The following is a 24,874-nucleotide window of genomic DNA, read 5'->3' on the forward strand; positions in this document are numbered from 1 at the left end:
ACTAAAAAGTTTTTTCTCAGCAAAAGAAACAATAAAAGAGGTAAATAGGGAGCCTACACCCTGGGGACAAATCTTTACTCCTCACACTTCAGATAGAGCCCTAATATCCAGAGTATACAAAGAACTCAAAAAATTAGACAATAAGAGAACAAACAACCCAATCAACAAAATGGGCCAAGGACCTGAACAGACACTTCTCAGAGGAGGACATACAATCAACAAGCACATGAAAAAATGCTCACCATCTCTAGCTGTCAGAGAAATGCAAATCAAAACCACCCTAAGATACCATCTCACTCCAGTAAGATTGGCAGCCATTATGAAGTCAAACAACAACAAGTGCTGGCGAGGATGTGGGGAAAAGGGTACACTTGTACATTGCTGGTGGGACTGCAGATTGGTACAGCCAATTTGGAAAGCAGTATGGAGATTTCTTGGAAAGCTGGGAATGGAGCCACCATTTGACCCAGCTATTCCCCTTCTTGGTCTATTCCCTAAAGACCTAAAAAGAGCATGCTACAGGGACACTGCTACATTGATGTTCATAGCAGCACAATTCACAATAGCAAGACTGTGGAACCAACCTAGATGCCCTTCAATAGACAAATGGATAAAAAAAATGTGGCATTTATACACAATGGAGTATTACTCTGCATTAAAAAATGACAAAATCATAGAATTTGCAGGGAAATGGATGGCATTAGAGCAGATTATGCTAAGTGAAGCTAGCCAATCCCTAAAAAACAAATGCCAAATGTCTTCTTTGATATAAGGAGAGTAACTAAGATCAGAGTAGGGACGAAGAGCAGGAGAAGAAGATTAACATTTAACAGGGATGAGAGGTGGGAGGGAAAGGGAGAGAGAAGGGAAATTGCATGGAAATGGAAGGAGACCCTCAGGGTTATACAAAATTACATACAAGAGGAAGTGAGGGGAAAGGGAAAAATAATACAAGGGGGAGAAATGAATGACAGTAGAGGGGGTAGAGAGAGAAGAGGGGAGGGGAGGGGAGGGGAGGGGGGATAGTAGAGGATAGGAAAGGCAGCAGAATACAACAGACACTAGTATGGCAATATGTAAATCAATGGATGTGTAACTGATGTGATTCTGCAATCTGTATACGGGGTAAAAATGGGAGTTCATAACCCACTTGAATCAAAGTGTGAAATATGATATATCAAGAACGATGTAATGTTTTGAACAACCAACAATAAAAATTTTAAAAATAAAAAAAATAAAAAAAGTAACTTGCCAAGGGCTATCCCTGAAGCAGGAGAGTATTTCAGGACAACACTTCTTAAGGTGAATAAATGCCCCTTGTTATTATTGCACATTTATCATACAACCAGAAGATTCAGGACTGTTACGATGCCTATTATCCCCAATCTGTTCTATAGATTCAATGTAAACTCAATAAAAACTATATCCCTGATTTTGAAACAAATTGATAGACTAATTCTAAAATTCATGTGGAAATTCAAAGGTCGTTTGAAAAAAAAAAAAAAGAGGACAAATACTTCTGATTTCAAGACTTACTATAAACCAATAGCAATCAAGACAGTATGGTCTTGGCATCAATACAGAAGAGTAGATCAAAGGAAAAGAAAAAGGAATTCAGAATCCCATCCTCATGTATGTATAAGGACAACTATTTGACAAAGATACAAAGGCACCTCAGTTGAGAAAGGATGCTCTTTTCAAAAATAATACTGGACTGGTGGGGTTGTGGCTCAGCAGTAGAGCGCTCACCTAGCACGTGTAAGGCCCTATGTTTGATCCTCAGCACCACATTAAAATAAATAAATAAAATAAAGGTATTGTTTCCAACTGCAACTAAAATTTTTTTTTAAATAATGCTAGATATTTTGGATATTTGCCTGACAAAAGTTAACTCTAATCCATATATTGTACCACATATAAAGGTAACTCTGGATTACAGATGTAAATATAAAACTAAAACTTTTAGCAGAAGACTCAGGAGAAAATCCTTTTGCTTTTTGTCTAAGTAAAGATATCATAAATGAGATATCAGAAACACAATCCATAAGTGAACAAATTGATAAACTAAACTTTCTCAAATTAAAAAATGTTTGCCCTTCCAAAGACACTGTTGAAAAAATGAAAAGAGAAACAACTGACTTGCAGAAAATGTTTTTAATTTGTATATCTTATAAAGATATTTCTAGACCATAGAAAATCTTTCAAAAGTGAATGAAATAGACACTGTAATAAATATATGGGCAAATATTTGAAATGACATTTTCAAAAGAAGATATACATGTGTCAATTAAGCATATAAACAGTAACAATCATTAGTAATTAATGAAATGTTAATGTAAACTACAATGAGATAACACTACTCTATTCTTATAAGGCTAACCTCATGACCCCATCTAAACCTAATTACCTCTTAAAGGTCATACATCCAAATAATATCACACTGGGCAGTAGGGCTTCGACATATCAATTCAGGGGTAGGGATAAATTCATTCAGTCTGTGTAGTATCCTATTTGGGGGAAAGTTAATAACTCTAAATTGGCATACTAATTTGCAAAATATTTATTATAATCTTAAATTTGTAGATGAATCTATTAAGAATTTTTCCTTTAGTGTGTATAAAATGGATACTTAGATATTTCACAAAAGAACTGTTTCCCATACACAAGTTTTCCTCTAGTAGATAGTATGTACTGAATACTCTGGAAAGTAATTCCCAAATCTCCATAAATAATGCTGCTGTTTCATATATTCATGTCTATGATAATTTTGAAAGCTAAAACAAATACATAAGCTCAATAAAAAAGCCAGATCAAAAAGTGCATGCCATCTGATTCCATTTAAATAAATGTATAAGAAATCAAAACTAAAGTATTAACAAAAGATAAGTAGTTTCCTGGAGACAGAGCACAGCAAGGAGAGAATGTTCAGTAAATGTGATGTTGGATGAATATATTCAAAGTAGTACTTAAAAGCATCTGATCATTTCAAAGATGTAACTGGGTACCCCTATTTGCCTATAATAGGGCAAATACACAAGTAATTGTTATTTTACAACTTTTCAATCCTTATAAAAGTGACATTTTAAGCTAACTCTTGGAACATTTCTGGCTTAAAAATTATAATTAGACAATAAATAAAACCATAGTTACTCCAGAAGAATTCATGTTAAAATTACAAATTGCTAGAAGGGAACAAGTTATAGGATATTTAAATTCAACATATTTCCCTACCCATGTGAGAGGTATACATAAAAGCAGAGGGCAAATAAAACAGATGACCTGGATAAGAGGGTATAGTATGATTAGATAGAGCACATGCTTAGAATGCATGAGGCCTGGGTTCAATCCATGGCACCAAAAAATAGATAAAATAGATGGCGTACAAAAAGACAGTGAAGTTCCATAATGTATTTATGTATGTGTAAACAATAGAACAGAATTGAACACAAATGACCAAATATATTGACCCCATAAAAATGTAAATGGATATAACTTAATAATTAAAAGTAAATGACTTTCAGATTACCTATTGAAGTAAAATTAAAAATAATTGCTTTTCAAGACATATACCTAAAACAAAGGCATTTAAATGCCATATTAAGCTGAACACAGTGGCCATCATATGTAATTTCAGGGACATAGGAGACTGAGGCATGAGGGTCACAAGTTCAAAGCCAATCTTGTCATTTATAAAGGCAATGGCAGAGGAAATTGGCATGAAGGCATTCACCACATTATAGGGCACCAATTAACCATGTATATGTATGTAAACCAATAAATGAATGAGAGATATCCTGGGGTGTGGGGACAAGTGCATGGAGTACTGCATACATGGCATACGTTAAGGGCATCTGAGTGACAGGCCACTCTCCTCGTGCTAGGCGTGTGAGCTTATCCCATAGGCACAGCCCTGGGTGTGAGGCCATGTATTGCAGTCCCTGTGCTTGCTCCACAGCCCACTCCTCAATTGGTCGCTGCAAGGACAGTGAGCATACATTGCATTGGTGGCTGCCTGTAATCTGCTTATCTACTACTTGAGTATATATACATGGTAACTGTGCAATAAAATCAGACCTGCTTCCTGCTTGGACTTTGGAGGTCTTAATTAGCAACTCCACAGCCACACTCTCCTCTACCCTGTTCTGTGGACCTCCTCGCTCAACGAGAGAGAGCCCACGCACTGGGGTATGGGGTATACATGTTTCCCATAGTCTAGATAGTAAGGATGTAAATATCACCTTCTAGGATACTTGGTTACTTTGGCTCAATGCACTTATCTTTTCACTTATAAAACAACACGCCACAGAGGGTCCAGTCCATTATCTCAGAGCCATGTCTATTCTCCTGGGAGGCCCCCACTTGCCGCAGTCTGGCTGGGCACAATCAGGAGCCACTTGTCAAAAGAAACTAACTTTATTTTTAGAACCACACACCAAACAAAACAGCTCCTCAGGAAAAATCCTCAGAGCCTCAACTGCCACCACCGGCTTTTTTCAAGCCTCTCTCTCTCCCCCCAAGCTTCTTCTCCACCTCCCACAAACCTCCTGCTCTTGAGGCCGATTGGCTGGGTCACGTGGGCAGAGCCAAAAAGTCCCCCAATGAGCAGCTCCGTGGTCTGAAAGGGCAGGGAAACAGTCCAATGAGCATCACCGCAGAGGAGCCAATCAGCTAGATGTTGCTGGGGCCGAGGAGCCAATCAGCTAGATGTTGCTGGGGCCGCTGTGAGCCAATCATCAGCCGGCAGCTGGATTGCTGGCAGCTGGAAGTTTGCTGGGGCCCCTTCGGCTGTGGCTCTCAACATCTCCCCCTCTCTGTTTAAACAACAAGCATGTGGCTTAGGGACCGTGCCTGTTAGGCAGTCCAATTCAACATATGGTCCTTACCCGTCATCGGATGAACTGACCTCTAGGCGTCAGCCTCCTGTCTTAGGTTGGTACCACTGCAATTGGATCATACCCGTCACTGACTACCGGTCCAGCATACAGCTATACTTGTGGATAGGCCTTTGCACCAGTGGGGGGGTGAGGTTCTTTGCCTCACCTCTGTTGGCCCCCAAATTTTAGATCATCACTAGTAGAGGAGGATGCAAAATGCCATGACATTAAGCCAATTGAGGGCTCCTTTGAAAAATTGTACCACCGGTGACATCATCAGCAAAAATACCCCAACACTACCACAAGTCGCTGCACCAACAGATAGTTCAAAATGCATACAGGTGAGCTCACAATGTGTCCAGGCAAGTTCTGCAAGCAGTTCAGTGATGGCTATTGTAGAAGCTGTAGATTGGTTTTATCTTTGACTTCACCAGCACTGGGATGAAGATAGGAATTCTGGCAATAATGGCTAAAGAAAAAATTATGTAACATTACAGAAGGCACTAAAAGAAAACAATTTTCTTAACAATTTACATTATCTTTAAGAGAATTATTAAATATAATGAAAAGGAAAGGTGAAAGTAAACAAACAGATCTGTTAACCTTCTTTTTTGTTTACATATTAAAACAATCCTCAACAGTTGTTTACCCAATATAAATTAAACCATATAAATCACGTGAAAAAAAAAATATTTGGATCCATATTATCATGAGCGCTCATCATATATGATATATGGACATACGTACATATAACACAAAACACAAGTGTGCACACATAACATAATACATACAACACATAACATTATAGTAAAGGCCTTATAACTTTTTACAGGTGAAATCTCCATTGCAATGTTTAAAAACTCTATAGTCAAAAAATAGAACTGATCAGCAAAACATTAACCTAGGTCTGTATGAGCTCAAAAAACAAAATAGAACTTCATGATATGGCAAAGGGCAATAATAAAATAGATATTGAAAAAAGCATCCTGGTTCTGTTGCAGATGTAAGAATAGCCAAACTGGAGTTTTGGATATCAGTTGTTATGGATTTGAGCCAAATCATCTTCTTTTTGGTCTGTAGAAATCGCTTTAGTTAATCTTTCTGGAATCCAAATCGGCTGCTGTTCTCCCTGTGGAAACACATAAACAGACCCCCGACTCCAGACAATCACTGGGTCAGGACCTTGGTTAATCTCTCTGGAATCCAAATCGGCTGCTGTTCTCCCTGTGGAAACACACAAACAGACCCCCGACTCCAGACAATTACTGGGTCAGGACCTTTCCATTGTCCTGTTAGAATATCCTTCCAAAGTACCTTGGGCTTATGTACATTTTTTGGACACATATGCCTTTCCGCAGCACTAAGTCCTGATGAATCCAAATTTAAAAAGTTTAGAGTAAAAAGGGTTATTTTAAGTTTATCTTTGGGGAATATATACCCCTTCCCAATTCCTTCTTTTTGCTTTAATAAGTACATTTTAATAGTTTGATGAGCTCTTTCAACTATGCCTTGTCCCTGTGGATTGTATGGGATTCCTGTTATATGAGTAATGCCAAATGTTGAGCAAAATTGTTTAAAAGAGGTAGAAGTATAACCAGGGGCATTATCTGTTTTTAACTGTTTTGGAACACCCACAGTGGCAAAATTTTGTAAGCAGTGAGCTATAACATCTTTAGTTTTTTCTCCGGCATGAAGGGAGCCCATCAAAAATCCAGAAGAAGTATCAACTGTAACATGCAAATATTTTAATTTTCCAAATTCTGGCAAGTGTGTGACGTCCATCTGCCAAATATGGTTAGGTATCAATCCTCTAGGATTGACTCCAAGATTAACTTGTGGTAAAAAGGTCACACAGTTTTGACATTGTTTTATTATTTGTCTAGCTTGTTCCTTAGTTATTTTAAAACGCTTTTGTAAAGTATTAGCATTGACATGGAACTTTTTATGAAAATTTATAGCTTCTGCTAGTGTAGAGAAAATATGTATGTCATGTGTAGTTTTATCTGCTAAATCATTGCCCAAACTAAGGGCTCCAGGCAATCCTGTATGTGCCCTGATATGTCCTATAAAGAATGGATCTTTTCTGTCCCAGATTAGACTTTGTATAGTGGAAAGCAAAGAGAAAACAGTAGAAGAAGGGGAAATCCTACCAGCATCTTCAAGAGATACTATAGCATTAACTACATACTGACTATCAGAAAATAAATTAAATACAGAATCTTTAAACATCACAAAAGCTTGTAAAACTGCATTAAGCTCTACCTTTTGAGCTGATTGTTTGGGTACTAAAAATGTAAAAGTTTGATCAGGGGTAACTACTGCTGCTGTACCATTATTTGACCCATCAGTGAATATATTTGGAGCATTCATGATAGGTGTTTTTCTTGTCATTTTTGGAAAAACTACAGGATGCAATGACCAAAAAGACAATAAAGGATTAGATGGTAAGTGGTTATCAAATGAAACATTAGATTTGCACATGATTATTGCCCAAGTATTTAACTCATTAGCTAACTCATCAATTTGATTCATAGTATATGGAGTAATAATTTTATTGGGAGAAATTCCAAACACTCCCTTTGCTGCTTTTATTCCTTTGAGTATTAATTGTCCTACAGCCTCAGGATACCTAGTAAGAATAGTGTTAGGAGAATAAGATAAATGTATCCATAATAATGGACCTTCTTGCCAAAATACTCCTGTAGGAATATTTTTTGTTGGTAGTACAATAAATAATAAAGGCAAACTTATATCAATTCTATCCAAATGCATATTTTCCATATATGTTTCAATAATTTTTAATGCCTTTCTTGCTTCAGGCGTTAACATTCGGGGTGAATTTGGATCTGATGGACCTTTTAGGATATCAAATAAAGGTCCCAACTCTCCTGTTGGTATACCTAAATAAGGCCTTATCCAATTTATGTCTCCTAATAACTTTTGAAAGTCATTAAGTGATTTGAGTTGATCTACTCGTATTTGAATTTTTGGTGGACGGACCATGGTTGAGGATAATAGAACTCCTAAATAATTAATTGGAAAATTTAATTGTACTTTATCTATTGCTATCTCTAGATTATAATTTTTTAATAAGTTTGTAAGTGTGGCATAACATTCTAGCAATGTGTTTTTATCTTTGTGTGCTAATAATACATCATCCATATAGTGAAATATTTGTAGTTCAGGATTTTGATTTCTAAGTGGCTGGATTGCTTTGTTAACATAAATTTGACACATAGTTGGGCTGTTAGCCATCCCTTGAGGGAGTACTTTCCATTCATATCTCTGATCAGGACCTTCATGATTCAGTGCAGGGATAGTAAATGCAAAACGTGGACTATCCTCAGGATGAATTGGAATTGAAAAAAAACAATCTTTAATATCTATAACTAAAACATACCAGGTTTTTGGCAAAGCAGACAACTGAGGAATCCCTGATTGAGCAGGTCCCATAATAACCATCTCATTATTAATGGCTCTTAAATCTTGCAATAATCTCCATTTACCAGATTTCTTTTTGATGACAAAAATGGGAGTATTATGGGGAGATACAGAAGGTTGTATATGTCCTTCCGCTAATTGTTGTTTGACCAGGTCATGGGCTGCTTGTATCTTTTCTTTAGTCAGGGGCCACTGAGGAACCCATACTGGTCTTTCTGATTTCCAAGTAATTTTTATTGTCTCAGTGGCCCTTTCTGAAAATCCAACCCATGTCTGTCTGTTCCTTGATCTATTTGTATTGGTGCTGCTATACCTTGTTCTTGTTTTTCTAATCTTTTTCCTTTCCTAAAACCTTGTCTAGTCATAATAGTGGGTGCATTTTGGTTGATGTTATTTGTTAATGTCAAACCTAATTGATCTAGGACATCTCGTCCCCATAAATTTACGGGAAGATGATCCAATACATATGGCTGTATAGTTCCTTCACATCCTTCAGGATCCTTCCAATCTAATACCATTGCACTTCTATGGGGATTAGTCGCCACTCCTAGGCCTCGAAGCGTTTGAGTGGCTTGTTGTAATGGCCAATGTTTTGGCCATTCTTGACGAGAGATGATGCTAAGGTCTGCACCTGTATCCAGTAGTCCATTAAATTCATGTCCTTGAATATTTAGTTTTAGCATGGGGCGAGAATCTAAATTTAAAGAAAGCATAGCCCAATCTACACCTGTGGAACCTAATCCCTTAGAACCTCTTTCTACAGTACGACTGGAAAATTTATCATGTAGGCTGGATATTATTAGTAACTGTGCTATTCTATCTCCTGGTGAAATTACTGATATACCCTTTGGAGAACTGGCTATAATTTTTATTTCACCTTCATAATCGGGATCAATTACCCCAGGACTTATCATAAGTCCTTTTAGAGTAGAAGAGCTGCGTCCCAATAATAAGCCTACTGTTCCTTTGGGAAGAGGTCCTTTCACCCCTGTGGGAATGATTTGAACTCCCATCTCTGGAGTTAGTACTGCTCTGGCGGAGGCGCAGATGTCCAACCCTGCGCTCCCTCTGGTTTGTCTGATGAGGGATCTGATGGACAATGTGTCCTGGGCACTACCCTGATGGGGTTGCTGGGTTCCTCCAGTGCTCCGTATATTTGTGGTTTTGGGCCCCGGAGCATTGGGCCCCCTTGTCCATTTTTTGGCAATGGAGCCTGATGCCTTTCTCCACGATATCGTGGATAAACACCTGGTCCTTGTTCATTTTTTGATAATGGAGTACCCTCTATGGTGGTTTGAGAACGGCATTCATTAGCCCAATGTCTCCCTCTACGGCATCGTGGGCAAATACCTGGTATTCTACTCCTTGGATACCTAGTTTTGTTAAACCCTCCTCCAATGGGGCAATTCCTTTTAAAATGTCCTGTTTGTTCACAATTGTAGCATGTTCTTGGCCTGGCATCTAAAGCCTGTTTTACTGCAGCTGCCACAATTTGCCCTTGTTCATTAATGTCTCTGGCATCTAAAGCCTGTTTTACTGCAGCTGCCATGACTTGCTCTTGTTCATTAATGTCTCTACATAATTTAATATATGTGTTTAAATCTTCATGTTTCCATGGTCTAATGATATCTCTGCACCAACGATTCGCTTGCTCATAAGCCAGGTGTTTTAGTAATGGCATTGCTTGTTCTGTATTCCCAAAAACTCTGGTAGCTGTTTGAATAAGCCTATCTACAAATTCAGCATAAGGTTCATTAGCTCCTTGTATTACCTTAGATAATTGACCTTGTAAACCTCCATGTCCTTGTAAAGTCTTCCATGCCTTAATTGCATCTGCAGCAATTTGTGCATATACGCCAGGATCATATGCAATTTGTTGCTGCTGATCCTCATAAGGTCCCTTTCCTAACAACATATCTAGATTTCTCTGAGGATAACCAGCTGCTGCATTTCGCCTAGCCGTCTCCTTGCAAAATTCCTCATTGGCAACCTTCCATAACAGGTATTGTCCTCCATTTAGCACAGCTTTACACATATTAGCCCAATCTGCTGGCGTCATGTTCAAGTTGTTAATGGATTCGACCATGCTTACAGTGAAGGGTGCTTGAGGACCATAGGTTGTTACAGCCTCTTTTAGCTGCTTCACTGTTTTGAAATTTAAAACTTGGTAAAATCGCTGCCCTCCTGCCTCAAATACAGGCCATGTTAATATTTGAGATCTTGTCTCAGGATCCCAACTATCAACTGCGGGGGTTGGGGACCTCCCAGCATATGGAGGTGGCCTTGTTAGTTGGACACTTACGTCCTCTGGTGATAGAAAGGTGTTAGTAGCAGTCTCCTGTAGAGGTGGTGCTGTTGGTTGGACACTTACACCCTCTGGTGATAGAAAGGTGTTAGTAGCAATCTCCTGTTGTAACTTTCCCCCTGATGGCTTTTTCTGTTTTACACTTTCTTTCTCTGTCTGACTAACTTGAGAGGCCTTCTCTTTTACTTGAATCTTTTCCTCTGTCTGACTAACTTGAGAGACCTTCTTTTTTACTTGAATCTTTTCCTCTGTCTGACTAACTTGAGAGACCTTCTCTTTTACTTGAATCATTATGTCTTCTCCTTCCTCTACCATTGTCTGAACTGAAGGCTTTGGACTAAGCAAACAAGATACGAACGTCCACAATGGCAATGTGCCAACTGGCAGAGTCCCTGGGCTTTTCTTTTCTATTCTTTTTAAATCTTCACCATGATGGTTCCATTGTGATATATTTAACAACTCCTCCTTAAAAAGCCATGGGCTACATTTTTGTATTGTATCAACGTATGCCCTGACTGTTCTTGATTTTACTGAGATGCCTCCTTCCTCTAACAATTTACTTAACACTCTTTCAGTTTGTTTTTTACTAATTTCTGATCCCGTATTTCTACTATAATACAACCCAACAAGATGACGCCAAACAAAACCGAGACAGAATGAGATAAAAAGGGAACAACAAAAAGTCATTATAGCCTTTCTATCCTCCTGACATGTGCATCCGTCCTTTCTCCCTATCTGTTCCTCAGACGTAAATAGTTTTTCCTCAGATGTGAGCGGTTTTTCTTCCGTCTCACTCATCTCCAGGGACAGGCAACTTAAAACAAAAGTGAAACAAAATAACAAAAGAAGAATCTTAAAATGGCTACCCATCCTCTCGCCCTGCCCTCAGGGGCGAGCAGTTTCACTTACCCTCAGTCGCTCCCCGTGCAAGCCACCAAATGCCGCAGTCTGGCTGGGCACAATCAGGAGCCACTTGTCAAAAGAAACTAACTTTATTTTTAGAACCACACACCAAACAAAACAGCTCCTCAGGAAAAATCCTCAGAGCCTCAACTGCCACCACCGGCTTTTTTCAAGCCTCTCTCTCTCCCCCCAAGCTTCTTCTCCACCTCCCACAAACCTCCTGCTCTTGAGGCCGATTGGCTGGGTCACGTGGGCAGAGCCAAAAAGTCCCCCAATGAGCAGCTCCGTGGTCTGAAAGGGCAGGGAAACAGTCCAATGAGCATCACCACAGAGGAGCCAATCAGCTAGATGTTGCTGGGGCCGAGGAGCCAATCAGCTAGATGTTGCTGGGGCCGCTGTGAGCCAATCATCAGCCGGCAGCTGGATTGCTGGCAGCTGGAAGTTTGCTGGGGCCCCTTCGGCTGTGGCTCTCAACACCCACTCTCCATTCCAATCAGGCTGGGCTCCCTCCATCCTTTTCCACACACTCCTATAAGACCTGATTATGGCCCGAGACTCAGCTACTCACTGAGGAGTATCTAAGACCACCAGTGAGACATTCCCCTCAGCTTTAACAAGGTTGTGCTGCAGAGGTCACCTTAAGTCACAAGGACCTGGACCTAGACCAATGATTACTGTGACCTCTCCACTTCCTGAGATATTTGATGGCGATTCCCTATTCTCTATATCATGCTAGGTCTGTCTCTATTAAAGGCATAAAGGTCACACTATGGAAAGAAGGTTACTATGGCAACTGAAATATGAATATTGGTTTTCCAAATGAGTAATGCCTCTGTTTGTTCCCTTATATTCTTGCTTTTCACTGAGAAAAAACTTTCACCCTTCAAACTATCAAATGAGAAATCATACTAATTAGAGGAATGAGAGAACAAGTTATAGTATATTTAAATTCAACTGAATATAATTGACAACTACAGAATACATCATCCAATGACAGCTGAATACACATTCTCAAGCTCACTTGGAGGAGTCACCAAATAAAGACCACACTCTTTGCCATAAAACAATTCTTAACACATTAGAGAGTGGCAATGGTTGTATAACACAGTTTATATCCTAAACCCCACATAATTGCTCAATTTAAAATGGTTAAAAGGGTGAATTTTATATTATATAAATTTTATCTCCATAAAAATTTGTGAAAAAGAAGGAAGAGGCAATAGTAGGCAGCCAGGCTGGGAAATCTCTGAGCAGAATTTCCCTCCCTGGGATAAGAATGAAAACAAAGTCAAAGAAGACTGGGTAAATCTTGTAGCATTGTGAAGGGTTTAAGCTGAAAGAGTTATTTGTGATTAGAAAATTATGGCTATGGGATCAAAAGTGTAGGTGTTAATGTTTATTAACAGAAGCATGCCTTCATTTAAATGGCTGATAGTGGCCCTGAGGAGGAATACCTAGACTATCAGTCACCCATGTATATGGAGGAAGGCAGGGTCCATCAACTAGTGGTATCTGAACTTGAGCTGTATCTTGAAGATTAGTCTAGAAGTGTCTTCACAAAGCCAGTGGCAACCCATTAGTGGGTTATAAAATCAATTTATTAGGTCATTTTCATTATTTTTAAAGGAAACTAAACATAGGCTAGAGATGAATGGAATAAATATATACTGGAGCACAAGTAGTCAGGAATTGTTCATTGGTTTCAGTTATAAATATGCATATTTGTATTAAATTAAAATATAAAATATATTTTGTGTGAATTCTAGTAAAAATATTTTGAAAAACACCAGTCTATATAAGTAAAATGTTCTGCTGCACTTTACTAACATTATTTTGGTATAAGACAATCTATTAACATTTTCAGTAAATAGGGAAAAAAGATTATACATTTATTAGCTCATGCATATGCAAGATACTACATCTAAAGACATGTTACCTGCCTGGGGGTGATGGCACATGCATTTCATACCAGCGGCTCAGAAGGCTGAGGCAGGAAGACTGCCTAGTTCAAAGGAAGTCTCAGCAATTTAGCAAAGCCCTACGCAACTTACAAAGATCATCTCAAAATAAAAAGCTAAGGGCTGGGTTGTAGCTCAGTGGTAGAATGCTTGCCTAGCATGTGTTAGGCACTGGGTTCAATTCTCAACACCACATATAAGTAAATTAAGTCCCTTGACAACTAAAAAAATATTTAAAAAAATAAAATTGAAAAGGAATAAAAAGGGCCTAAATTGATACAGACATTTATTATTTTTTTTAATTTTTTGGTACTGGGTATTGAACTCAGGGGCATTCAACCACTGAGCTGCATCCCCAGGCCTATTTTGTATTTTATTTAGAGAAAGGGTCTCACTGAGTTGCTTAGTGCCTCATTTTTGCTGAGGCTGGCTTTGAACTTGACATCTTCCTACCTCAGCCTCCTGAGCCACTGGGATTACAGGCATGCACCACCACACATGGCTGATACAGGCATTTATGCTCCCACAAAAAGCACAAAGCTATGGGATTCTCCCATGTATCATCATTGAAGAACCCATTAATTCTGTTGCTGAGCATTCTTGCCCCCATTTTACAGAGAAGCTTGGCTGCAGAGGGCAATTCCCTGTCTTATCCACCTGCATCCCTTCACATGGAAAGTAAATCCAGGACACCCTGGAGCAGGACATCACATTGTCTGAGGACAAGAGGGTCCCCCATCTCTCTCCTCTCAAGTCAGCAGAGCTATGAGTCCCAGATCAGGAATGAGACAACTTGCGTCTGGGATCCCTTCATCTCCCCACACCCCAGAGAGGCTCAGCCCTCACCACAAGGGCACCCACACCCTCCACTAAGTCCAAACAACCAGAAGTGGTAGGCTGCTCTCCAATTAGAGCAAGTTGGTTGTGTTTCCTTTGGAATGTTGTCACAGTAGCAACCACAATGCACCAAATGTTCCTATTCTAGGAAAAAGCCTTCCATGCAGACATTCCCTTCTGTCCCCTTGTCTCTCTCTTTAGTCAAAATGCCTTCACCCTTCAGGGAACCCAAAACAACATACTAATGAGAGAATCTAGGCAGGAATACAGGAAATTGGGAGCATTCCTCCCAGGTTGTTGGAGCAAAGTATGTATTGTCTTGGCTTAAAAATGACCTCAAAGAAGTATCATCAGGGGCTGGGGCTGGGGATCAGCGGAAGAGAGCTGGCCTAGCATGTGCAAGGCACTGGGTTTGATCCTTAGCACTATATACAAATAAAATAAAGGCATTCTGTCCATGTACAACTACAAACAACAATTAAAAAAAAAAAAAGAAGTATCATCAGTACACAGAGACCCAAGGATGGATGTCTCCTAGGGGCTCTTGGAGTTGAGCTAGCTTTCTAAGGGGAACATGAAAAACTCGTATACCATGTTATGCAGTTAGTCATCTGAGACAGAAAACTCAGACTTGTATAATGGTACAAAGTCACACTGTAAAATATATTTTGTGAATTCTAACCACCCCTTAAAATCTGAGAAAAGGAGTTTACAGTAGCTAGCAAAAGATTCTCCTGGATGCCATTACCACGGGATAAAAAATGATCTATTTGTTAAATTCTTCAGCAAGTAGGATAGAAATTTACATTGTTAGTAAATAAGAATGAAAAAAATTATATCTAAAGACTAGTGTATATGGAATACCTCTTTTTAATTACTGAAATAAAAATATTCATGTGATTACTATTTACTTATTCACTTTCTTTCTCATTATTGACATTAAATATGTAGGTACAAAAAATATACCTAGGACCCAAGCCATTACTATGGTTTGGTTTTTATCATTATCAAAGCCCAAAAGCTTGATTTACAATAGGGAAAAATACTACTATGTTATCATCCCTTGGTTTAGTCAGGGCTGCTATCACAGAATACAATAACTGGTTATTTTAAAGAACAAACATTTATTTTAATAGTTCTGGAGGCTGGATAGTTGGAGTTCAAGGTGGATGCAGTATTTTTATCTAGCAAAGGCCCTCGTCCTAGTCTGCGTATACTGTCTTCTTGTGGCATCCTCACATGGCTGAGTGAGTGACAGATATTTCACATCTCTGTTCTTATAAGGCTACCCTCATGACCTCATGTAAACCTAATTATCTCCTAAAAAGTTTATACATACAAATAATATCCAATTCTGCAGTAGGGCTTCAACACAGCAATTCAGAGGGTGGAGACAAATTTATTCCCTCCATATAGTATCCTTTTGGGGGGAAAGTTTAATAACTCCAAATTGTTTTATTCATTTGTAAAATATTTATTATTATCATAAATTTGAATATAAACCTATTAAGTGCTTTTCCTTCAGTGTATATAAAATGGATATTTAGGTGTTTGACAAAAGAACTGGTAATCCCCTGTTTCCCTGTTTCCCATACACAAGTCTTCCTCTAGTGGATAGTACATACTGAATACTCAAGAAATTCTTTCTCACATATTCAGAAATAATGCTTCTGCTGATTCATATATTCATGGCTAAGATAATTTTAAAAACTAAAACAAATATATAAGCTGAATAAAATAATCCAGATCAAAAAAGTAAAAGCAATCTGATTCCATTCATGTGAAAGTATAAAAATAAAAACTAATCTGTTAACAAAATATTAAGTGGTTGCTGGGGATAGAGCATGGTAAGGAGAGAATGTTCTGAAAATGTGATGTTCTGGGAATATAATTATAGTAGTACTTAAGAGCACCTGGTCATTTGAAATGTTACTGGGTCTCACTATGACAGGACAAATACACAAGTAATTATTATTTAAATGTTTTTAAAATTCTTAAAAGTGACATTTTAAGCTAATACTTAGAATATTTCTGACTTAAAAATAATGATTAGACAATAGTTAAAACTGTAGCTACTTGGGAAGCATTCATGTTACAATCTCAAATTGCTAGAAAGAGCTTCCTTGTAATCAATTACATATTTCCACACCCATATGAGAGATATATGAGATTTGTTGATTATAATAGCCAGAAAATATATTTATATGTGTGTTAAACAGCGTGTACCTTAGGGAACTATTCATTACTTTCTGACAGTGAAAAGTATCACTAAGATGGGCCTCAGGGACTACTACAAAGCATGGTACCCGCTGAAGGCAAATTCTACCTGCTAAACCTCTTCAAGGATAAGATCAAAGTAGCTTCTCTACTTTCTGGCCATTCTGTGAACCTCATGTATGCTAGTCCACCATACACTACTGTTCAGATCTATGAACTAACTTGAGCTAGGCATTATATCTTACCAGGGATGGAAGTGTCTGGGGTCTCCTGAGCACTGCTACCCTTCAGATCTGGAGTAGAAGCTTCAGCAGCCATCATGACCCACAACCTCAGAAACTATCTTCTTCAGACACCTGATATGAGCTCAATCACCAGATGAAGAACTGTCCAGGAAGATACAGAATCCAGAAATTACTATGCTTTATTGGAATAATTATATCCGTGGAACCATGCTAGGTACTGAAGTGAGCATTAGTGATCCCACAATAACCAGAGCAATGGGGCTTACATGTGTGTTATCACGAAAGGTCCCAGCAATCCTGTAGCTGAGCATTCTTGCCCCCGATTTACCAAGGGCAAACTGGGCTCAGAGAGCCATTCCCTGTATTATCCTTCTGCACCCTGCCTTTCACGGAAAGTAGGTCTAGGGCACAAGTAGCAGGACATCACGCTGCCTGAGGCCAGGAGTGTCTCTCATCCCTCTCCCCTCCAGCTGCTGGGCACCAAATCCCAGAGCGCGAACTAGGCAACTGGGGTGTGAGGTACCTTCGTCTTCCCACACCGCCCAGGGAGGGTCAGCCCCTACCGCCAGGCACCTACACCCTCTGCTGAAGGCGGGCCAGGCATTTTCTCAAGAAAGCAACTCCGTCTCCTTCAGAATGTCCTCACTGTCGCCACAATGACGTCACGTTTCTATGGCAACCACAGTGCACAGAACCTGGGCAGACCCTCCTGCGCATCAGAAATTCTTCTAGGCAGGCCTCCTCTTTGTCCCCTCACCCTTATCTAAAAGCAAAACACCTTCACTCTTCAGGTCGCCTCCTGAGAAACTGTAATAATTAGAGGAACTAGGCTCAGACTCAGTCTCAGGCAATGGGAAAAACTCTGCCCACTCTTTCAGAGGAGTTCAACTCCTTAAGGAGGTACAGGACACCCTGGCCCACTCTAAGTACAAATTTGAAAAAGGAATAAGAAGTGGCCTAAATTCATACAGACATTTAAGATCCCTCAATTATCACACAGGCCGTCATGTCATGCTTCCTTTGGCCAGGAGAGTCCCACATCTCTCTCCCTCTCAAGTCAGCCGGGCTCCGAGTCCCAGAGCAGGAACGAGGCGACTTGGGTCTGGGATCCCTTTATCTCCCACACCCCAGGGAGGATCACCCACCACCGCAGGGCACCCACACCCTCCGCTGAGTCCAAACACCTGGAGCCCGGACGCTGCTCTGGAAACAGAGCAGTCTTCGTTCTGTTTCCTTGTCTTCCTTCCAGTCAGTCTTCCTTCTGTTCCCTTGTCCTTCCCTTCACAATTTAGGACTCCTGAGAAAACATAATAATGAGAGAATTGTGGAATTGTACTGGCTTTAAAAATTATCTTAGACGGGTATCATCAGTACACACAAACAGGGATGGATGTCTCCTAGTGCTTTTGCAATTGAGCTAGCCTTCTGAGAGGAACATGTAAAACTCACATACCATCCTATCTAGTTTGCCCATCTGTGGCAGAAACTCAGAGGCTGTCCATAGTCATGGGTCTAAATGAACTAGGAACACCAAAAATGACATTTGAGTTATATCTGGGATGCAGATCTATAATGATATATGCATTTATCGGGCAGAATCCTAGTCAAATCAACCATACAATAGTTTATTCTGGGGAATTCTTATCCTCCATTCCTGATATTTTCTTCCACGTGGAGGAGCATCCATGACTAAAACACATCTAAACTCTGTACACACCCACTCCTGTTGTATGGCAAGAATGATTCACATGATGGCTGAGACTGTAAAGAGAAACAGGGAGCCCACAATCCAGGCCATCCCTTTAAGTCTCTTGATGATAGGGACAGACAGATGTGTGTGCTGGGAACATGAGGTTAAGAGACTAATTCTATAAAATGGGTCTAATGTGCTGACCCCCACATGCTTTATTTTCCAAGAAGCAATTTACCTGTAGCCCTGCCTGGCTTAAGTGGACAGGATATGTCACATTCCTTAGCAAACTACTTATTATCTGCAGAAGAAATGCAGGTCTGAAATGATGTCCATGAGAAGAATGCAGGCTAACCTGAAGGGGGAGACTTCTGTGATCTTTATAACACCAGATTCTGGAACTCAGGGAGATAAGATGAATCCAGTTGGAACCAGGCAGCATGGGCCAAAATGACCTCTTGTTGTCATGGCAGCAGAGACTTGAAAGTCTGATATTATTCTACTGTCAGTCAAAAGTCAAAAGGTGAACCTTGGTGGGACTCTCTGGAAACTTCTCTGGGATCCCTCAATAAAACTGGAGTGCAAGAGAGGCATGATATCCATTTATTCTCTGAGAGGACCTGCTCGCTCCCTTATCCCCTTTCCCACCTATTCTAATAAACTGATGCCTGTTAATATGAGGGACATGTATGAAATATTTCTGGCTTTTTTGCAAGTATTGGGTTTAGTGGGGGGGGGGGTCTTTGAACTGCCTTGCTTTCCCAGAGGCCCCATCCCTGCAACATTGTTAGTAAGCAGCCCCTTTAAGAGCATGTTTCTGTTCTGCTCTTCAGGGGTGGCAGGCCCACAACTCTTCTCTTTCTGTGTCTGCCGATTCCCTAACTATTCCTATGGTGTTGCTTTTAAAGGCTCAGGTCTTTAAGGGGCCACTAAATACTCTCCTGTGTCAAGTCTGAGCCTTCCACCAACTGCCATGGTTAACTGTCTTCTCAGAGGTGCGAGTCCTTGAGTTCTTAGGAGAGGATTGCTGGCCTGGCCCATGCAGCTCTCTCTGCTTCCTTGTTCCAGGTGTAATCTTGCTCCTGCATATGCTCCTGCCACTGCCATCTGCCATGGGACCTTCACCAGTTCTAATCTACAAGTGTTGTGCATTCAACTTCCAAAACTGTGAGCTAATTCACCTCTTTCTCCTTATAAGTGGCTTGTTTCTGGTGGCTGGGCTCAACTGGGCACTTTCTGCTACATGTGGTGTCTGTCATCTAGTGCTGCTGGCATCTGGAGGCTCCACTCATCTGTTACATCCAGAGAGCTCCCTGATGTGGATGATGGCTGGTCCTGGCATCTGCTTTGAATCCATCTAGGGCTATTGGTTGCATGGAGCACATTGGTTAGACAAAGAGCTCTCCCTATGGAGGGTTGCCTGATGAAAAAGAGGAAACACAATATGAATTCTGGATAAAGAAGGAATAATTTTAGTGAATGTGGAATGTAATGTAATTTTATCTGAAATTCAAATTCAACTAGGTATCTTTTATTTTTATGTGCTAAATCTGGCAACTATAGTGGATAAAGCCTGTGAATATGCAAGTTTATTAACCTTCTGAGAGCACTCTTGCAATCTGGCAGGACAGGGGAAAACAAGCAGATCGGATTGGCACAAAAATCAAAAGCTGGTAGCACTTTTTCTTGGTGGAATAAAGAGGCAATGGATACACTATTGGTGGCAAATGGGTATATCAATTCTCTAAGGCCCATATTGTTATGATGTCATTTATTAAATAGCCTTAAATAAAGAAGTATTAGCTTTACCAACAGGGGAGGATTGGGAAGGGCATCCCAATGTGATTGAGACCTGCCACTTGGTTAAGAGGATTTGCATGATGGGACTCAAGGAGCCATATGAGTTTCTAGCTCTAGAGAGAAAATAAGCTAGAGCTTAGGACCAGATTTTTAACTGAGCCCAATGCTACACTCTTAGGGTATATGGATGCATTTAATCCTCGTGACAGGTAGCACCCTCTTTAGGGATGTGTGTGAATACAAAGAATATACTCCTAACAACAGAGGTAGATGACAAAGAGGTTGTTCATCTCTGGTAGAGGCCTACTACCAGATTCAGGGAGAGAACCTGCTAGCCTGGGCACCTTGAGTTGCTGGTGGCATGTCTGCAGCAAATGTGTCAGGACTCACACTGTAGAAGAGGTTAATCTCTGTTCCCCCTGTGTTTGCTTTCCCTGCAGCAGAGAACCAAGCATGGTGCCCCTTCCCTTTTCCTCAGTGGAGGTTTATGGCAGGGCTGGAGACAGAAGCTGTCTGAAGGCAATGTTTCTTCCACCCTTGAAAGAAACATGAATTTAAAGGAAATAATGAGCTACTGGTATATGGTGGAGAGGGGTAGGGCCTCAGAAGACACAGATAAGAGAGAGAAAGGGGAATTTCTCCCAGACAGGGATGAGTGGGGAGGTCTGAAGGTCTCTTCAGGAGTATGTACCTGAGCACTGCCCCATATCAACACTTGTGGTGACTCTGTGGATGGTCCATCTCAATCATGAGGCAGATTTTCCTGTTTGACTGAAGGGATGGCTGGATGTATTAACTATTTCTCCTTATTTACTGCATACTTGATGATATGGCATCTGAGTCCTTGCTTACAAGAGAAGGAAAGCCCTTCTGAGTTAGCTAATTCCTAGAGCTAGAACATAACTCACCTGGGAGTGTGCCTTTCATATATAAACCAACACATCCAGGCCTTCCCTCAAGCATATATATGGTTTTGAGCTTTTAAACTGCAGGCCAATAATTTCCTGTCCTAATCACCCTAGTGACTGAAACAGAAAAATCATGACAGCTCCCCACCCCATAGCCAAAAGAAATTAAATGTAGCCAGCCCTAAACTTGTATACTTTGATTTCAGTCCCTTCCTGATGAACTCAACATAATAGTGTCCTTATCTCCTGTTCTCTCTGCCTCCTGACCTAAACTAGTGCTTCCCTATGTGGACTTGTGTGGCTTGAAGGTTCTCTCAACTGTGAGTAGCAAACTCTTCTCCACAGCAGAGGTCTTCTGATCTCCTGGGCTTGCCATACCTAAATAATTATTTTTAAAAAGCTACATTATAAAACAATCCCTGAGGTATAGGGGGCTTGAAGACTCTGAGTTAGCTAGGGAAGTGGCCTTCTCTGCCCTTATCAGGATGGAACTGAAAGCAAATGAAAGAGAAAGTAAAAAGGAAAAGAAACAAAGATAGACCTCAATGGACTAGCAATTCTTTATTAAGTAGCGGAGGGGCACATTTTCAAGAGGAAAATGGTGACTGGCTACAACAAGGGTCTGAGTTTTATAGGGTTTATTGGGGCCTCATCATGGGAAGAGTTTGTCAGATATTTTTGGCAGGCTTACTTTTGGCAGACAGGGGAACTTTGTCAGATTAAGGAAGTTGCAAAAGGTCAGAGTCCACAGTTTCCTTTTTCCCCCAAGGGGTTGTAAGTGTCCACCTACTTCAGGGATAAGTGAAGATAGGGGACTTTTCCTGCCACATAAGGAAGGTAAATTCCACAGTTGAGATGGCTTAATCAAAGACCATGGAAATTTAACACCATTAATATATACTATCTAATAAGATTGATCAATTTTTATTAGTGTGCATACAAACATCAGTACAGGTACTGATGAAATAAAATTTGGGGCATGTTATCAGGAAACACTGGTTTATATAAAAATGTTGAAAATATCTTGCAATTTCAAATTTTATCATAGAAATGTGCTACTAAAACACACCACTGATCTCCCTGCAATTCATTTGCTGACTTCTATGAGAGTTTTAGTAGGTTTTTCCTCCTTGCATCCACATCTTTATTTAAAGTTTGATAACATAGAGATACAGGTACTTATTCACTGTAATATAAGGAATATAAATTAATCATATCTTGAATACTTTATATTAGTACAAAATTTTATATTTGCCTGTGGTTTGAAAGGATACTTTCAGGAACTATGCATAAAAATGCTTACAAAAGAGCTGGGTACAGTATAACATCCCTGAAATGGGAAAAAATGGTCATAATAAGAGTAAAGGCAGGGGCTGGGGTTGTGGCTCAGTGGTAGAGCACTTGCCTAGCATGTGAGAGGCCCTGGATGTGATCCTCAGCACCACATAAAAATAAATAAATAAAGGTATTGTGTCCAACTACAACTAAAAAAATAAATTTAAAAAAGAGTAAAGGCAGGTTACTAAGGTAATAAATGTCCTGGTTCTATTTATTCTTATATAAATCTCTAGCTATTCATGAAGAGATCTCAAAGCATAGAACTTTAAATGATCTTTTTATTCCTCTCACATAGAGCTTTCTCTTCAGAACTTTCCATCTGAAGGCTGTCTGTATCCTTGCATCCTGGGAATGTCCCCCTTTCCACAAAAACTTCCAGAAAGTTCTGTAGGTAGTCTTGGGCCACAGCCTCTCCCTCCCATCTACCTACTTAAGGGTGTTCAAGTTGCAGTTCATAATTCTGTCACCAGGTGGCACCAATGTTCCTCCATCATCAAACCTCTATACAAAGCTGTGGGTGCAAGGAAAAACAAATACAAAAACTGCAATGAAGACAGAATATGAATCCAAGGGAGATCGGTAGCAGAAAGGGAACAGGGGGATAGTGGAAGGGAGAGAAAGGGAAAATACTGGGGAATTATATTGGCCAAATTATACTGTTATATGTGTGCCAGTAAGAATACATAACAAATTCCACCATCTGAACAACTATAATGCACCAATTAAAAAAAAAAAAAAAAACTTAGAAAAAATCACCTTATGAATCTATGTACAGACTGATTCTATTTCTGCCACAGAAACCTAGTAGGTGTAAAAGAAGACTGTGAAGACATGCTCAGGGGCATCTATAACTTGAAACACCAGGTAGCAGTGGTGGGGCTATAATGAAGTGGCAGAAAGGATGAACTACCTGCATCATGTCTGGGCAGTTGTGTACATAATGTCCTGGAGTGGGGATGACTATGAGAGCATGAAAGAAGAAGGACTGGGGAGCCTATGTAGGGGTGGGGTAATGGAGAGTGAAGGCCTTGTTCTCTGAGAGGGACCCCTCCACAGTGTGAACACCTTAACATACACTAAAAGATCCCTCTTTCAGAGAAATCAGTGAATGACATGTAGATTGGGGTCAACAGCAGATGAAACTATTTTAACATACATATGAACTTTTCAAGAAGAACCCATATCATATTAAACAAATTGTTTTAAGACATATAATTCTTTGCAAAATATACTCCTTTCATTATAAAAGAAAAGGCAAAATGGAGATAGATCCCATTCATGTATATTTTTATGTGAATTATCTGTTGAACTTGCTTGCAAATCTGTGAGTATATTTTACAAACCATGAACACTAACCCAGTATCTGAAGTGTAGTTTACCAGTTTCTCCCAAGTTTTCATATAATGTCTGCTAAGGAAGATTTTTTTTTACAATTTCAATAATATTGTGACTTAAAAATGTAACAGACCATACTTTTTAAATATGGTTGAACATCCCAAGAACATGTAATGTCCACCCCCAGGAAGATTAAATCATTCAGAGCCCAGAGGGCATGAAGACCAAATTGGAAGACTTTATGACAATTTAGGAGAACCTGCCCAAAGGAAGATCACAAAGGGTTTTCCTAATTTACTTAAACTCTCCTGAAGCCAGTACCCTGATATGAATAATGATAATAATAACAGGAAACCTCTGTAGCAGTTAAGATTAAAGGAGATGAAATAGAGTATTTGTTTTAAGCAGTTTAGTTTACATACTTTCCTTCTTTATAGCTTACTGGTCCCAAGGGCAACAGCTGAGCTGCTTCCTGATCCCACTCATGCTTCAGGGATCAACCATCGCATGTGGCCCTACACCAAGGTATCTTGGCAAAAAGGGCAGAATTTCTTCTCCTATCTCCTCTTCATCACTAAGAGGGGTTGCTGAGTAGGGCTCATGAGGCTACGATAGCAGGACAGTATAATCTGAGCTTGTCTCAAGCCCTGGAATGAATAAATATATATATATATATATATATTTGAACTTATAACACATACTATTCCACTGGAGTTATTTCAGGAGTTCTATGGGCAACAAGAAATGAATATGTGGTCAATTTCAAAGGGCTAAATTATATTTGGAAATTTAGAATATGATCCAAATAGCATTTCAAATCAGTGGCAGTGTGTGCTATGGTGATACCTAGATAGCTGTATGGGTAAAAGAAGCAAAAGTAGACCAATTTCTAAGTTTTTAATTAGGATAAATTCCAAATGGTATAGATATAAATATCAAAACTAAAACTCTTACAATTGTTAGAATATTCTGGAAACTAGAAGGGGCAAAGCAGAGATTCTTCCCTAAAGCCTATATAGAGAG

General features: G+C 39.7%; 1 long non-coding RNA gene across 2 annotated transcripts in view; it reads right to left on the minus strand.

Annotated features, from left to right (window-relative positions):
- Nucleotides 1–24,874, minus strand: part of LOC114089707 (uncharacterized) — a 93,415-nt gene that overhangs the window by 42,602 nt on the left and 25,939 nt on the right. The window contains exons 7-9 of one of the 2 annotated variants that reach the window (XR_011705684.1): nt 19,652–19,890; nt 17,965–18,077; nt 16,781–16,921 (exon numbers count right to left, since the gene is read on the minus strand). This is a non-coding gene — a long non-coding RNA (uncharacterized lncRNA). The remainder of the gene's footprint in view (nt 1–16,780; nt 16,922–17,964; nt 18,078–19,651; nt 19,891–24,874) is intronic. The other variant, XR_011705685.1, reaches the window with a different exon arrangement.

Source organism: Marmota flaviventris, chromosome X (assembly GCF_047511675.1).
Source record: "Marmota flaviventris isolate mMarFla1 chromosome X, mMarFla1.hap1, whole genome shotgun sequence".
Lineage (NCBI taxonomy): Eukaryota > Metazoa > Chordata > Mammalia > Rodentia > Sciuridae > Marmota > Marmota flaviventris.